The sequence below is a fragment of the Pristis pectinata genome, chromosome 6 (assembly GCF_009764475.1).
Source record: "Pristis pectinata isolate sPriPec2 chromosome 6, sPriPec2.1.pri, whole genome shotgun sequence".
Lineage (NCBI taxonomy): Eukaryota > Metazoa > Chordata > Chondrichthyes > Rhinopristiformes > Pristidae > Pristis > Pristis pectinata.
The window spans coordinates 4,199,804-4,218,102 of record NC_067410.1 but is presented as its reverse complement, the minus strand read 5'-3'; the positions used below and the strand labels follow the sequence as shown (position 1 = coordinate 4,218,102).

The 18,299-nt window shown below is 45.8% G+C and overlaps 1 non-coding gene across 1 annotated transcript; it reads left to right on the top strand.

Moving 5' to 3' along the window:
- Positions 1-3,269: 3,269 nt before the first annotated feature.
- trnal-aag (transfer RNA leucine (anticodon AAG)) lies at positions 3,270-3,351 on the top strand. The gene has a single exon. It is a non-coding gene; the product is annotated as a tRNA-Leu (tRNA).
- Positions 3,352-18,299: the final 14,948 nt, after the last annotated feature.

Genomic DNA, 18,299 nt, shown 5'->3' with positions numbered 1-18,299 from the left:
GACCCTATCGTATCCGCCTCCACCACCGTTGCCGGCAGCCCATTCCCCACACTCACCACTCTCTGAGTAAAAAACTTACCCCTGACATCTCCTCTGTACCTACTCCCCAGCACCTTAAACCTGTGTCCTCTTGTGGCCACCATTTCAGCCCTGGGGAAAAGCTTCTGACTACCCACACGATCAATGCCTCTCATCATCTTTATCAGGTCCCCCCTCATCTTCCGTCGCTCCAAGGAGAAAAGGCCGAGTTCACTCAACCTATTTATATTAATATTATATTAATGTTAATGTATATTTATATTAATTTTTATATTTATATACGTTTAATTTATATTAATATTAATAATAAATTAAATTTATTAAATTCAGATTAGTGTACACCAGGGTGCAACGAAATTCCATGCTTGAATGAGGCTCACAGAGTAAACAGTGACGAGCGCAGAACAGCAGAACGGTGCCAAGTATAGTGGTGCAGTCTGAGGTGGTGCAGTCTGAGGTGGTGCATTCTGAGGTGGTGCATTCTGAGGTGGTGCAGTCTGAGGTAGTGCAATCTAAGGTAGTGCAGTCTGAGGTAGTGCAATCTAAGGTAGTGCAGTCTGAGGTAGTGCAGTCTGAGGTAGTGCAATCTAAGGTAGTGCAGTCTGAGGTAGTGCAGTCTAAGGTAGTGCAGTCTGAGGTAGTGCAGTCTGAGGTAGTGCAATCTAAGGTAGTGCAGTCTGAGGTAGTGCAGTCTGAGGTAGTGCAGTCTGAGGTAGTGCAGTCTGAAGTAGTGCAATCTGAGGTAGTGCAGTCTGAGGTAGTGCAGTCTGAGGTAGTGCAGTCTGAGGTCGTGCAGTCTGAGGTCGTGCAGTCTGAGGTCGTGCAGTCTGAGGTAGTGCAGTCTGAGGTAGTGCAGTCTGAGGTAGTGCAATCTAAGGTAGTGCAGTCTGAGGCAGTGCAGTCTGAGGTAGTGCAGTCTGAGGTTGTGCAGTCTGAGGTAGTGCAGTCTGAGGTAGTGCAATCTAAGGTAGTGCAGTCTGAGGCAGTGCAGTCTGAGGTAGTGCAATCTAAGGTAGTGCAATCTAAGGTAGTGCAGTCTGAGGTAGTGCAACAAGAAATACTGAAGTGACAATAATGGAATAATCGAGGGAGGTCGAGGTAAGAGTCTGAGAATGTGGCAGCACCTCCTGGAGGGGGCTTAAATAGGAGGTTTCTGTGCAAGTGCACACATGTCATCCTCTTCACTTCTGCTCAAGGGCCCAAACACTTTCTGGGTGAAACCGTTTTCACTTGTACTTCTTCCAATCCAACGTGTTGCGTTTGATGGTTTACGGGATGGTCCCTGCTGAAAACAAATGCAGATTGGGTGACTGTTTTTCAGAGCAACACACCAAACTCTGGAGGAACTCAGCAGGTCAGGCAGCATCTGTGGAGGGAAATGGATGGTTGATGTTTCGGGTCAAGACCTTTCATCTGGACTGGAAAGAAAGAAGGGAGATAGCTGGTGGAGCAAGAGCTGGCGGGCGATAGGTGGATCCAGGTGAGGGGGGTGGGGGGGTGATAGGCAGACGAGGGAGGGGGAGAGTGGGAGTGATGTCAGAAGCTGGGAGGTGATAGATGGAAATGACACGGCTGAAGAAGATGGGATCTGATAGGAGAGGACGGTGGAGCGTGGAATAAAGGGAGGGGAACAGGTGGGTGATAGGCAGATGGAGAGGGCACCTCAGTTCAGTCCACAAGGGTGACCCTGAGCTTCCAGTTTCCTGACACTTTAATTTCCAATCCCACTCCCAGTCTGACCTTTGTGTCTCTCCTCCCATGTTGTCGCAACGTGAGCTGAAGGAGCAGCACCTCATTTTCCGATAAGGAACAATACAACCTACTAAACTCAATATCAAATTCAACAATTTGTTGTTGAATTTAAATAAAATGTAAATTCAGCAGTTGGCAGGTCACAGTGCTTCAATTGCACATCCAAGTAATCTTTAATGTTCTCTCCTGACTTCAGGGAAAAAAAATCACCTTTGTAATCCAGAACCAGTTACATTAACTCCATGCCCTCTGGGTTTTGCCCTCTTTGCTAAGAGGAACTGGTCTTTCATATTTGTTCTATCTAGGACTTTTATAATTTGATATAACTTGATCAAGTTCTCCTCTCAGCCTCCTCTGTTCCAAGGAAAACAACCCCAAACATATCCAAACAATCCTCACTGCTGAGACTTTACAGTTCTGGCACCATGCTCAGATTTTCTCTGCACCCTCTGCAGTGCAATCACACCTTCTCTGTAATGTGGTGACCAGAACCGTATGCAGTGCTCAAACTGTGGCATTGTAATGAGTTCCAGCATAATATTCCTTTCTTACGGAGACACAAGAGACTGCAGATGCTGGAATCTGGAGCAACACACAATGTGTTGGAGAACATAGCAAGTCGAGCAGCAACTGTGGGGCTTTGGACCCGCTGAGTTCCTCCAGTAGACTGTTTATTCCTCTTTTATGTCTTGGCTAATAAAGGAAAGCGTCTGCACCTGGCTTGGTCCATGTGTGATTCCAGACCCACCAATCTGGTTCATTCTTAACTGCCTCCTTAAGGTGGAAGCAATTGGGAATAAATCTCGCCATTGCCAACAACATTGCTGTAAACGAATACTAGAAATCCCATATCACTTCTTAACCACCTTTATCAACCTATCTGCTACCTTTAAGAATGTCTGGACATACACTCCCTCTATTCCTCCACAGCACACCACAGCCTCCCATTTATTGTATATTCCCTTGTCTTATTACACCCCAGTACATCACCTTACGCTTCGCGAGATTAAATTCCATTTGTCATATTTCTGCAGAACTGACCAGAACTTCCTGCAGTCTCAAACTTTCTTCCTCATTGTCAACCATGTGCCCTATTTTAGTATCTGCAACCTTATCATGCCCCTTACATTTGGGTCTGAATCATTAATATGTATTAAAAAAAGTAAGGGACTTGCCCCTCAGGTTCCCTTTCAATCTTTCCCCTCTCACCTTAAACCTATACCCACTAGTTTTAGACTCCTCTACCCTGGGAAAAAGACTGAATATTCACCTCATCTATGTGCCTCATAATTTTATAAGCAAGGGTCTGGGCTCTGGTGTATGAAATCATGAGGGGCATAGATAGGGTAAATGCACACAGTCTTTTTCCCAGGGAAGGGGAACCAAAAACCAGAGGGCATTGGTTTAAATGAAAGGTGAAAGATTTAAACAGGACCTGAAAGGCAACTTCTTCACCCAAAGGGTGGTGTATATATTGTGGTAGTGTGGCTGAGTGGTCTAAGGTGCTGGATTAAGGCTCCAGTCTCCATGGAGGCAGGGGTTCAAATCCCACCACTGCCAATGAGTGGATGCCCATTGTGGGGTAAGTTTTCTTACACAGAGAGCGGTGGGTGCCTGGAATGTGCTGCCAGGGGTGGTGGTGGAGGCAGGTACGATAGAGGCATTTAAGAAGTTTTTAGGTAGACATTTGAATATGCAAGGAATGGAAGGATATGGACGCTGTGTAGGCAGAAGGGATTAGTTTAGTTGGGCATTTGATTACTAATTTAATTAGTTTGGCACAACGTTGTGGGCTGAAGGTCCTGTTCCTGTGCTGTACTGTTCTATGTGTATGGGGTGGAGTTCTGATCGGCCCAGTATAGGAAGGATGTGGAGACTGTGGAAAGGATACAGAAGAGGTTTACCAGGATTAAGATTTCTTTATTAGTTACATGTATATCGAAACACACAGTGAAATACATCTTTTGTGTAGAATGTTCTGGGGGCAGCCCATGCTTCCAGCGCCAACATAGCATGCCCACAACTTCCTAACCCGTACGTCTTTGGAATGTGGGAGGAAACCACAGCACCCGGAGGAAACCCACGCAGACACGGGGAGAATGTACAAACTCCTTACAGATGGTGGCCGGACTTGAACCTGGGTCACTGGCACTATAATAGCATTACGCTAACTGCTACACTACCGTGGCTGCCCTCTACACTATTGGTATTGGTATTGGTTTATTATTGTCACTTGTACTGAGGTACAGTGAAAAACTTGTCTTAAAAACCAATCGTACAGGTCAATTCATTACACAGTGCAGTTACATTAGGTTAGTACAGAGTACATTGATGTAGTACAGGTAAAAACAATAACAGTACAGAGTAAAGTGTCACAGCTACAGAGAAAGTACAGTGCAATAAGGTGCAAGGTCACAACAAGGTAGATCGTGAGGTCAGAGTCCATCTCATTGTATAAGGAAATCGTTCAATAGTCTTATCAGAGTTGGGTAGAAGCTGTCCTTAAGTCTGGTGGTACGTGCCCTCAGGCACCTGTATCTTCTACCTGATGGAAGAGGAGAGAAGAGAGAATGTCCCGGGTGGGTGGGGTCTTTGATTATGCTGGCTGCTTCACCAAGACAATGAGAGGTAAAGACAGAGTCCAAGGAGGGGAGGTTGGTGTCCGTGATGCGCTGGGCTGTGTCGACAACTCTCTGCAGCTTCTTGCGGTCCTGGGCAGAGCAGTTGCTGTACCAAGTCGTGATACATCCAGATAGGATGCTTTCTATGGTGCATTGGTAAAAGTTGGTGAGAGTCAAAGGGGACAAACTGAATTTCTTTAGCCTCCTGAGGAAGTAGAGGCTCTGGTGAGCTTTCTTGGCTGTGGCATCTACGTGATTTGACCAGGACAGGCTGTTGGTGATGTTCACTCCCAGGAACTTGAAGCTCTCAACCCCCTTGACCTCAGCACCATTGATGTAGACAGGTGCATGTACACCGCCCCCTTTCCTGAAGTCAATGACCAGCTCTTTAGTTTTGTTGACATTGAGGGAAAGGTTGTTGTCATGACACCATTCCACTAAGCTCTCTGTCTCCTTCCTGTACTCCGACTCATTGCTGTTTGAGATATGGACTACAATGGTCGTATCATCTGCAAACTTGTAGATGGAGTTAGAGCAGAATCTGGCCACACAGCCGTGAGTGTGTAGGGAGTAGAGTAGAGGGCTGAGGACACAGCCTTGTGGGACACCAGTGTTGAGAATAATCGTGCCGGAGGTATTGCTGCCTATCCTCACTAATTGCGGTCTGTTTGTTAGAAAGTCAAGGATCCAGTTAGAGGGAGGTGTTGAGTCCTAGGTCTCGGAGTTTGGTGACAAGCTTGCTTGGAATTATTGTATTGAAGGCACAGCTGTAGTCAATAAACAGTAGTCTAACATATGTGTCTTTACTGTCCAGATGCTCCAGAGCTGAGTGTAGCCTGGATTAGAGGGTATGAGATATAAGGAGAGGTTGGCCAAACTTGGGTTGTTCTTCCTTGAGCGTCGGAGGCTGAGGGGAGACCTGATAGAGGTTTTAAGAATTATGAGAGGCATAGATAGTGTAGACAGAATTGTTTCCCCAGGGTAGAAATGTCAAACACCAGAGGACATGCTTTTAAGGTTAAAGGGGGAAAGTTTAAAGGGGACATGAGGGGCAAGTTTTTTACGCAGAGGGTGGTGGGTGCCTGGAATGGGTTACCAGGGGTAGTAGTGGAAGCAGACAGTTTGGTGGAGTTTAAGAGGTTTTTGGACAGACACATGAATGTGAAGGGAATGGAGGGACATGGCTGATACACAAGGGGAGGACATTTAGTATAAATTGGCATCAATATTGGCACAACATTGTGGGCTGAATGGCCTGTCCAGTGCTGTACTGTTCTGTGTTCTATGTATATGGAACAAACTGCCAGAGGAAGTGGTTGAGGCAGGTACAATAACAACATTTAAAAGACATTTGGATAAGTACAGGGAGATGAGGGGTTTAGACGATATTGTACAATGCAGACAAATGGGACCATGTTGGTGGTCACTTTGGTCGGTTTGCAAAGTTGGGCCTAAGGGTCTGTTTCTGTGCTGCATTACTCTATGACTTGATATGTAACACTACAGAGTCTAACTGCCTAAGCTCAATATTCAATGGCATTGCTGCTGCTGAATCCACCACTATTCTGAGGGTGACCATTGAGTGAAAGGTCTATTGGATCAGCCACATAAATACCATGGCTATGAGTGGGTTAGACTCTGTGCATCTTGTGGCAAGTGACTCAGCTCCCAATACTTCAGAGCTTTTCATAGAACATTACAGCACAGTACAAGCCCTTCGGCCCACCATGTTGTGCCAACATTTTATCCTGCTCTAAGATCTATCTAACCCTTCCCTCCCATATAGCCCTCCATTTCTCTATCATTCATGTGTCTAAGAGTCTCTTAAATGTCCCTAATGCATCTGCCCCCACAACCTCTGCCAGCAATGCGTTCCACACACCCACCACTCTCTGTGTTAAAAAGCTTACCCCTGACATCCCCCTTATACCTTCCTCCAATCACCTTAAAATTATGCCCCCTCATGTTAGCCAGGTCACTTTGGGAAAAAGTTTCAAGCAGTAATACAGCACAAATCAGGAGCGTGATGGCATAATCTGCATTGTCCTGGATGAATGCAACTCTAACCACACACGGGAAGTTTGACATTGTCCAGGTAAAGGCTGCCCATTTGATTGCTACTTCTTTTCCCCTGCCCTATGTCCCTTCCATACACCACTGGCACACAGATGGTGGTGGTTCTGTGGAATTAGCTGCTAAAAAAAGAGGTAGAGATGGGTACAACGACAACATTTAAAATACATTTGGACAGGTACATGGATAGGAAAGGTTTAGAGGAATATGGGCCAAACACAGGCAAATGGAACTAGCTAGTTAGGCAAATTGGTTGGCATGGACAAGTTGGGCTGAAGGGCCTATTGTGACTCTATGATTCCAGTCCTCCTTTCAGGCAAATGGGACTGCCTCAGGTAGACATCTTGGTCAACGTGTACAAGTTGGGCTGAAGGGCCTGTTTCATTGCTCATGATTCTACGACGCTAACATTAACCGAGGTTTTCAGATGCTGCCTGAATTGCTAGCATTCAATCTTTAAATTTTCCAGCAACTGCCGTGTTTTATATCACCCAGCAATGATTGTCTTCTCTCCTGTGTTGTCATCATTTCCTCTACTTAAATATCCCACAAATGTCAGCTGTGGTTAACAAGCCTTTGTCACCCTCCCTCAGCAGACACCACCCTGCCTGTGTCACCCAGTCTCTCTTGATCACCACCCTATCACAGCGAAGGGGGAAGGGTATTATTCCCTCCCTCTACCCTTCCCCCTTTACTGCAAATTATGGCATGTGTGTGCTAATAAAAATAACATTTGTTTTTATTTTTCCCGGAACACTCTTGTTTATGAGTTATTAAAATATCAGATATGAGGAGAACAGTTAAGAATGACTCAATTATGAGAGGCGTAGATCAGGTAGACAGTCAGAATATTTTCCCCCAGGGTGGAAATGTCAAATACTAGAGGGCATAGGTTTATGGTGAGAGGGGGAAAGTTTAAAGGAGATTTATGAGGTGAATTTCTTTTTCGCAGAGAGTAAATTCAAGTTAAATTGGTGAATTGGTTTATTATTGTCACATGTACTGAGGTACGGTGAAGAATTTTGTTTTGCATGCCATCCATACAGATCATTTCATCACATCAGTACATTGAGGTAGTACAAGGGAAAACAATAACAGAATGCAGAATAAAGTGTTACAGTTACAGAGAAAGTGCAGTGCAGGCAGACAATAAGGTGCAAGGTCATAAGGAGGTAGATTGTGAGGTCAAGAGTCCATCTTATTGTACTAGGGGACCGTTCAATAGTCTTATCATAGTGGGATAGAAGCTGTCCTTGAGCCTGGTGGTACGTGCTTTCAGGTTTTTGTATCTTCTGACCAATGGGAGCTGACCTTGCACCTTATTGTCTGCCTGCACTGTACTTTCTCTGTAACTGTGACACTTTACTCTGCATTCTGTTATTGTTTTCCCTTGTACTGCCTCAAGGCACTGTTGTAATGAAATGATCTGTATGGATGGCATGCAAAACAAAGTTTTTAACTGTACCTCAGTACATGTGACAATAATAAACCAATTTACCAATTTATGCTTTGAGGTTACGTCACATGACTTTATCAGTCACATAAATTCCCATGTTCCAATTGCTTTTTACTGCTCCAAATCTGCAAAAAAGCTGGCAGCTCCCTGCAGAACCGTCTGCACTTACCACTCCTCTCGTGAGGAAGTTTGAGACTTGTGCGTAAAGTTTCGCAAAAGTGAAGTCTCAAACAGCTGTGCAAATTTCACCGCTCCTCTCTGACCCTGCACTCTGGTGGATTTCAGAGGGCAGTGCACATTACGCTGGGCTATCTGTCCACTTAACGTGTACCTAGATAGATACCATCCACAAGAGGAGGCAAATCAGCCCTTCACGCCTGTTTGGGCACGTAGTGTAGCGGCCAGCGACTTGGGTTGAATTCCTGCTGCTGTCTGTAAGGAGTTTGTACGTTCTCCCCATGTGTCTGCGTGGGTTTCCTCTGGGTGCTCCGGTTTCCTCCCATATTCCAAAGATGTATGGGTTAGGAAGTTGTGGACATGCTATGTTGGCACCGGAAGTGTGGCGACACTTGCGGGCTGCCCCCAGAACACTCTACGCAAAAGATGCATTTCACTGTGTGTTTCGATGTACATGTGACTAATGAAGATATCTTATCTTCTGTCATTGACCATCACCACAGCTGATCTTTCATCTCAGCACTGCTTGTGTACCAACCTCATATCCATCAATTTTCCCTAATGTTGAAAAATCCATCAATCTCTGCCTTGAAGATCCCCACAGACTGAGTCTCCACAGCCATCTTGGCAAGGAAATTGCAATGATTAACTACCCATGGAGTAGAGATTTGTTCCCATTCTACCCTGAATAACTTGCCCCTTATTTCGAGACTGCGACATCCGGTTCCAGACACCCAGAACAAGTAAAACATAATCCTTGTATCTACTCTGTCAAATCCCCTAAGCTTCCCTCTTCCCAGCATCTGTCATGGTCTCCATTCTCTCCTGATCCATCTGCCTATCACCCCTCCTCCCCTGGATCCTCCTAAGATAAGAGAAGATAAGATAAGATTTCTTTCACATTTACAGTGAAATGCATCTTTTGCGTAGAGTGTTCTGGGGGCAGCCTGCAAGTGTTGCCACGCTTCCGGCGCCAACATAGCATGCCCACAACTTCCTAACCCGTACGTCTTTGGAATGTGGGAGGAAACCGGAGCACCCAGAGGAAACCCACGCAGACGCAGGGAGAACGTACAAACTCCTTACAGACAGCGGCCGGAATTGAACCCGGGTCGCTGGCACTGTAGTAGCGTTACACTAACCGCTACACTACCATGCCTACCTATCGCTTGCTGGTTCTTGCTCCAACCCTCCCCTTCACCTTCTTATACTGACTATCTCCCCTCTATATTTCAGTTGAGATGAATCATCTCGACCCAGAATGTTGACTCTCCACAGATGCTGCCTGACCCGCTGAGTCCCTCCAGCATTTTCTGTGTTGCTCCAGATTCCAGCATCTGCAGCCTCTTGTGTCTCCGAAGAATTTTGTACATTTCAATGTTATCACCTCTCAATCTTCTGACATTTCAACGGAGAGGTTAGACTGCAAGGGGCATTTGTTTGATTTAATTGGGCTAATTTAAATGTAAGATTCATGTGTTTTCCAGTGTATTCATTTTTATTCAGTTTTTACAATTTTCTAATTGTATTTTTTACTTTTTAGTTTTGCATGTTTGTGAATGAGATCTTTGCAATCCTTCAAGCTGCCTGACAGCTTTGATAGTTGGTCCGTCGACCCCCCCTCTTCCCCCCTCAGCACATTTTTGTAAATCGACAATTGGAGGAGGTTGCATTGCCAAACAGGTTGGAGCAGTTCCCTCTGAGGTTTGGAAGACTGAGAGGTGATATCATTGAAATATGTTTAGGTTCAGGAAGCAGTTGACTAGCAAGTTTGGGCAGTGAGCCATTCCAAAGGGAGTTTTGGCCTGTTATTTTTTTAATTTTATATTGCGCATCCTCAGGATTAGCGCACAGATTTCCCCACATGCTCAGTATCTATGCCCAGATTCTCTGCATGAGGGGAAACTTATAGCAGCCAATTAAACTATCAACCCGCGAGTCTTTGGGATGTGGCAGGAAACTGGTGCACTCGTTGGAAAATCATGCAGTTACAGGGAGAATGTGCGAACTCCACACACACACACACACACACACACACACACACACACACACACACACACACACACACACACACACACACACACACACACACACACACACACACACAGCACCGGGGGGTGGGATTGAACCCGGGTCTCTGGAGCTGTGAGGCAGCAGCTCCACCAGCTGTGTCGTTGAAAGCCGACAGCCCAAAGCAGGCACAGCAAGCTCTCTCAAATAGCAGTGCGATGGTGATCAGGCAAAGTTGGTTGAGGGGTAAATATTAGTCAGGATGCTGAGAAAAACTCTCCCCAAATTCTTCCAGGTACCACCATTGCCTTCAGTAATCGGGGTATTGAGTACAGGAGTCAAGAAGTTCTGATGCATCTCTATAGAACTCTGGTTAAACCGCATTTAGAGTATTGCGTGCAGTTCTGGTCACCTCACTATAGGAAGGATGTCGAGGCTTTAGAGAGGATGCAGAGGAGGTTTACCAGGACGCTGCCTGGATTAGAGGGCATGTGCTATCAGGAGAGGCTGGACAAACTTGGGCTCTTTTCTCTGGAGTGGCGGAGGCTGAGGGGTGATCTGTTGGAAGTGTATAAAATATGAAGGGCATAGATAGGGTGGACAAGCAATATCTTTTTCCCAATATTGAGCGATCCAATACCAGAGGGCATGCATTTAAGGTGAGGGGGGTAGGTTCAGAAGAGATGAGAGGGGTAAGTTTTTTACTGAGAGAGTGGTGGATGCCTGGAATGCGTTTTCTGATAGGGTGGTGGAGGCAAATTCACTGGGGGCTTTTAAGAGGGGCTTGGATGGGCACATGAATGAAAGGAAAATGGGAGGGATATGGGCAATCTGTAGGTAGGAGGCATTAACTATGTCGGCACAACATTGTGGGCTGAAGGGCCTGTTCTGTGCTGTACTGTTCTATGTTTTCTATGTTATGCAATCTTTTACTGCAATGCAGGTGTTGAGTTGAGGAAATGCAGGAATGTAAATCCAGAGATCAGGACCCAGACAACTGAAGGCAAGGGTAGGGAGACCAGCAAGCTGCCAACTTTGGAGGAAGACAAATTTCTCAGAGGTTTGTAAGAAGTTAGAGAAATAGTGGTGAAGTATGAAGGTATCTGAATGTGGATAAGAATTTTAAAGAGACAGTTTATGTCTCAGAAACCTTTGTGGATCATGGAGTTATACAACACGAAAACAGACCCAACTCATCCATGCTGACCAAGGTGTCTATCTGAGTTAGTCCCATTTGCCTGCATTTGGCCAATGTCCCTCTGAACCTCTCCTAGCCGTGGACTTGTCTAAATGTCTTTTAAACATTATAATTGTACCTGCGAATACAAATTTGACTATTTTTCTCTCTTTCTCTTTCACACTCTGTTTTCTCAGTGGGTTGAAATCAAGGTCTGTCCCTCCGTCCACTGCCCTCCTCCTGCCTCCCCAACGCTGTATTACTCTCCGTCTTCCTCTCTGTTCCCTTCTCTTACAATCCACAGATTTTGAGAACCTTTCTTCCCTGATTCAGCTGTTTTTCAAGCCATGTCTCCATGTCCCAGAAGGACTCCCTATGCCTTGGTTAGGATTCTCAACAACAAAACGCAGGTGAATGCTGTGATTCTGTTAGAACATAGAACATTACAGCACAGTACAGGCCCTTCGGCCCACAATTTGTGCCGACATTTTATCCTGCTCTAAGATCTATCTAACCCTTCCCTCCCACATCGCCTTCCATTTTTCTCTTATTCATGTGTCTAAGAGTTTCTTAAATGTCCCTAATGTATCTGCCTCCACAACCTCAATCAGTTCAATATCAAGGTCGGTTCAATATCAGCCACAGGCTGACTGACTTCACACAAAAGACAACAGCATAAGGACTCAAGTTGTGAATTGCAAACTCATTTGTCTTTATGAGAGACAAATGATAGGTTTGTGTTTTAGTTGGGAGTTGGGACATCATATTACAGCTGTAGGAGCTAATGTTACAGCGGTACACGACGTTTGTAAGGCTACATATGGAGTACTGTGTACAGTTCTGGCCGCCCAGCTATAGCAAAGATGTCATTGAGCTGGAAGGGGTGCAAAAAAGATTTATGGGGATGTTACTGGGACTTGAAGGTTTGAGTTATTAGGAGAGAGGCTGGATAGGCTGGGACTTTTTTCCCTGGAGTGTAGGAGGCTGAGGGGTGACATTATTAGAGGTTTATAAAATCATGAGGGGCATGGATAAGGTCATAGTCTTTTCCCCAGGGGAGGGGTGTCCAAAACCAGAGGGCATAGAAGAGGGGAAAGATTTAAAAAGGACCTGAGGGGCACTTTTTCCACATGGAGGGTGGTGAGTATATGGAACGAGCTGGTAGAGGCAGGTACAATTACGACATTTAGAAGACATTTGGACAGGTACATGGATAGGAAAGGTTTAGAGGGATATGGGCCAAACACAGGCAAATGGGGCTAGCTTAGTTAGGCAAATTGGTTGGCATGGACAAGTTGGGCTGAAGGGCCTATTGTGACTCTATGATTCTAGTCCTTCTTTCATGACCCTGAATGTCCCAAAGCACTAGAAGCCAATGAAGTACAGAACATAGAACAGTACAGCACAGAACAGGCCCTTCGGCCCACAATGTTGTGTTGACATTGTGGGCTGAATGGAGGACCAATTTTGTCCCTTGCTATCCTTTTGCTCTTAATATAGCTATAGAAACCCTTGGGATTCTCTTTCACCCTGTTGCCAGAGCAACCTCATGTCCTCTTTTTGCCCCCTTAATTTCTCTCTTAAGTGTTCTCTTGCATTTCTTATACTCCTCAAGCACCTCATTTGATCCTAACTGCCTGTACCTGAATGCACCTCCTTCTTTTTCTTTACCAGGGCCTCAATATCCCTCGATAGCCAAGGTTCCCTAAACCTGTTAGCCTTGCCTTTTATCCGAACAGTAACATACAGATTCTGTACTCTCGATATTTCACTCTTGAAGGCCTCCCGCTTACCAAGCACCTCTTTGACGGAAAACAACCGATCCCAATCCACGCCTGCCAGATCCCTTCTGATGCCATCAAAATTGCCTTCCTCCGGTTTAGAATCTTAACCTGAGGACCAGTCCTATCCTTTTCCATAATTATCTTGAAACTAATGGAATTATGATCGCTAGATCCAAAGTGTTCCCTCACACTCACTTCTGTCACCTGCCCTGTCTCATTCCCTAAGAGGAGATCCAGTATTGCATTCTCTCGAGTTGGGACCTCTGCATATTGATTAAGGAAACTTTCCTGAACACATTTGACAAACTCGATCCCATCCAGTCCTTTTACAGTATGGGAGTCCCAGTCAATACGTGGAAAGTTAAAATCACCTACTATCACAATTTTATATTTCCTGCAACTGTCTGCTATCTGTCTACAAATTTGCTCCTCTAAATCCCACTGACTATTGGGATGTCTATAATATAGTCCCATTAATGTGGTCGTCCCTTTTTTATTCCTCAGTTGCACCCAAATTGCCTCAGTAGTCGAGCCCTCCAGAATGTCCTCACTGAGCATTTTGCCTGATGAGTAATGCCACCCCTCCCACTTTAATACCTCCCCCTCTATCATGTCTAAAGCAGAACCCTGGAACATTGAGCTGCCAGTACTGCCACTTCAGTAACCAAGTCTCACTAATGGCTACAACATCATAATTCCATGTACGGATCCATGCTCTACGTTCATCTGTCTTACCTACAATACTCCTTGCATTGAAATAGATGCAACTCAGAACATTAGTCCCACCACGCTCAACCTTTCAGTTTCCATCTTTACTTGTAGTCTTAACATCTACTTTCTCTACAGCCCCTCCACTTGTTGTCCTGCCACTCTGGTTCCCACCCCCCTGCAACTCTAGTTTAAACCCACCCCAAGCAGCACTAGCAAACCTTCCCGCAAGGATATTGATCTCTGTCCAGTTCAGGTGCAAACCGTCCTATTTGTACAGGTCCCACCTGCCCTGGAAGAGAACCCAATGATCTAAGAATCTGGCAATAATTAGCCAGGCAATCTGGCAATAGTTAGCAAATATTAACCAGGATTCTGGGAATAATTCTTCCAATATTTTTCAAAAATAACACCATGCCATCTTTTAGGTCAGATTTGAACTGCTCAAAACTGGACATCGTAAGGATCTTTTATTTCAAACATTCTTGAAAACTTTGGCAGGAGGCAAAGCTCTGCCCTCAGCCACCTCCTATCGAAGCCTATGGAGCATCTGTGTGTGGGGTCCCTGCATTGCAGGGAGTTGTGGACACAGCTCAGTCTATCACGAAAACCAGCCTCCCCTCCGTGGACTCTGTCTACACTTCTTGTGGCCTCAGTAAAGCAGCCAATATAATCAAAGACCCCCCCCACCCTGGACATTCTCTCTTCTCCCCCCTCCCACTGGGCAGAAGATACAAAAGCACGTACCACCAGACTCAAGGATAGCTTCTATCCCGCTGTTATAAGACAAGTGAATGGTTCCGTAGTATGATAAGATGGACTCTTGATCGTCATGGCCCTTGCACCTTATTGTCTGCCTGCACTGCACTTTCTCTGTGACTGTAACACTTTATTCTGCATTCTGTTATTGTTTTTACCTTGTACTATCTCAAAGTACTTGTGATTTGAAATGATCTGTATGGAAAAGTTTTTCACTGTATTGATAATAAACCAATTACCAGTTACCAAATGCACTTCAAACTGGTACATGTAACAATAATAAACTGATATCACGCAGACCCCAAGACACCGTCGAGACCGCGTCACCTGATTAATCAGAGTGGAGAGCTGGGTCATTGTGTCGGGACGACAGACATCACCCCTGGATACTGGGACTGGTTTGGCACGATGCAGCCAAATATCATTGAGTTTCCTCTTTTGTGTACAACAGTCACTGACCACCAAAAGGTGGTGCTGCAAATAAAGTCTTTGTTGATGGATGCTGTGCTCAAGTGCAGAGCCAGCAGACGGCACTTGCCATAATTAGAGGAATAGATAGAGTGGACAGCCAGTGCCTCTTTCCCAGGGCACCAATGCTCAATACAAGAGGGCATGGCTTTAAAGTAATGGGTGGGAAGTTCAAGGGAGATATCAGAGGAAGGTTTTTTTACCCAGAGAGTGGTTGGGGCATGGAATGCGCTGCCTGGGGTGGTGGTGGAGGCAGGTACATTGGTCAAATTCAAGAAATTGCTAGATAAGCATATGGAGAAATTTAAAATAGAGGGATATGTGGGAGGAAGGGGTTAGATAGTCTTAGGCAAGTTTTAAGGGTCGCCACAACATTGTGGGCTGAAGGGCCTGTGTTGTGCTGTACTATTCTATGTTCTATGATCATATGAGAACACAAGCAAGGAAAACTCCATGAATAACTGAACTATGTTCTCCTAACGGCTGCTCTGTCCGCCTGCATCATGTATTATCATCATTAGAGCCCTGGAGGTATTAGGAGCAAAAAGGATTGAACAGCTAGTTATCTTCAAAGCATAACGTTGAGTAACACAGCACAGAAGCAGGCCCTTTGGCCCAACTCATCCATGCCGACCACAGTGCTCACCAAGCGAGTCCCATTTGCCTGCCTTTGGCCCATATCCCTCTGAACCTTTCCTATCCATGTACCTGTCCAAATGTCTTTTAAATGTTGTTATTGCACCTACCTCAGCCACTGGCAGCTCGTTCCATAATTGCACCACTCTCTGCATGAAAAATTTGCCCCTCAGGTCCCTTTTAAATCTTTCACCTCTCACCTTAAACCTATGCCCTCTAGTTTTTATCTCCCCTTCCTCGGGAAAAAGACTGCGTGCGTTCACCCTGTCTGTACCCCTCCATAAGGTCCCCTCTCAGTCTCCTGCATTCCAAGGAATAAACTCCTTGCCTGGCCAACCTTGCCCTATAACTCAGGCCCTCGAGTCCTGGCAACATCTTCACAAATCTTCCCTGCGCTCTTTCCAGTTTAATGATGTCTTTCCCATAACAGGGCGACCAAAATTGAACACAGTGCTCCAAGTGCGGTCTCACTAACATCTTGTACAACTGCAACATAACGTCCCAACTCCTGTACTCAGTGCCCTGACTGATGAAGGCCAGCGTGCCAAACGCCTTCTGCATCAGCCTGTCTACCCGTGTCAGACGAAGTCCCTGCGATTCAACCTGGATTTCACGCCTGCAACTCTCTGGTTCTTTCTCAATCCACCTGCTGCTGAAATTCTGATCTACATTCATTGAGCGATACAGCGCGGAAACAGGCCCTTTGGCCTACCAGGTCTGTGCTGACCATAGAACCATAGAACACTACAGCACAGAAAACAGGCCATTCGGCCCTCCTAGTCTGTGCCGAAACTTTATTCCACCAGCCCCATTGACCTGCACTCGGTCCATAACCCTCCAGACCTCTCCTCTCCATATATCTATCCAATTTATTCTTTAAATTTAAGAGTGAGCCCACATTTTCCATGGTCAGATGGCAGCTCGTTCCACACTCCCATCCAACACCAATTTATATTAATCCAACACTGATCTCATTTTTTATTCTCCCCACGTTCCCACCAACTCCTTCCAGATTCTACCACTTACGTATACACCAGGGGCAACATAGAGTGGCCAGTTAGCTGACCAACCCGAACAACTTTAGGCTGTCCGAGGATACCGGAGCACCTTCTCCCCATGCAGAGACCGTGCAAGCTCCACACAGGCAGAGCATGGGACCGGGTCACTGGAGATGTGGGGCAGTGGCTGTACTAGCTGCAACCCCCGCTGCTTGTATCCTATTTCACACCAAGTCTGGTCCACCCAGTGTGCTTCTTGCTTGCCGACCATCACTTGTCCTGCTTCAGTTTTAAGCTTTTCACTCATGTTTTCATGTTCTTCCCACATGACTGTGTCCCTCTCTCAGAGGTGAAAGTATGGTGTGTTGGTAAGGAAGTGGCTGGAGCATTCAGTACAAGTGGGGACGGGGGTGAAGGATTGCTATTCAACCTTGTCAATAATACATTGAAGTTAACTTTACCACAGCCATCTAATTGTAATCACTGTGCCTTTAACTGCTCAAGGCTCCACTCCCCTTCCTGCACTCAACATTTCTGGCTCACTTTCCTCTTTACCATAAGATACAGGAGCAGAATTAGGCCATTCGGCCCATCGAGTCTGCTCCACCATTCAATCACGGCTGACTTTTTTTCTCTCAACCCCATTCTCCCGCCTTTTCCCCGTAACCCTTAACCCCCTTACCAATCAAGAACCTATCAATCGCTGCCTTGAACGCGCCCAAGGACTTGGCCTCCACATCCGTCTGTGGCAATTAATTCCACAGATCCACCACCCTCAGGCTGAAGAAATTCCTCCTCATCTCAGTTTTAAAGGGAAGTCCCTTTATTCTGAGGCTGTACCCTTGGATCCTAGACTCTCCTACCGACAGAGACATCCTCTCCACGTCCACTCTATCCAGGCCTTTCAGTATCCAGTAGGTTTCAATGAAACCCCCTCCCCCCTCATCCTTTTGAATTCCATCGAGTACAGGCCCAGAGACATCAAACACTCCTCATACGTTAACCCTTTCATTCCTGGAATCATTCTTGTGAACCTCCTCTGGACCCTCTCCAGGGCCAGCAAATCTTTCCTTAGATGTGGGGCCCAAAATTGCTCACAATTTTCCAAGTGCGGTCTGACCAATGCCTTATAAAGCCTCAGCACTACATACTTGACTAATCCCCTCGAGCTGAATGCTAACATTGCATTTGCCTTCCTTATTACCGACTCAACAAGTTAAGGGAATCCTGAACTAGGACTCCCCAAGTCTCCTTGGGGAGAAAATTGTGAATTCTCTCCCCATTTCGAAAATAGTCCACACCTTTATTCTTCCTACCAAAGTGCATAACCCCACCCTTCCTACACTGTACTCCATCTGCCATTTCTTTGCCCATTCTCCCAACCTGTCCAAGTCCTTCTGCAGACTCCCTGCCTCCACAACTCTACCTGCTCCTCCACCTATCTTTGTATCTTTTGCAAACTTGGCCACAAAGCCATCAGTTCCTCTATAAGTTGTTCATGATGCTCTGTATGTTTTGGGTCAAAAATATCACACTCTGATGATAAGTCATTGATTCTATTTGTCTCCTCACAGATGCTGCCTGACCTGCTGGTGTTTGCAGCATTTTTCAATCTATTATCCCTTGCCTGGCACAGTTAGA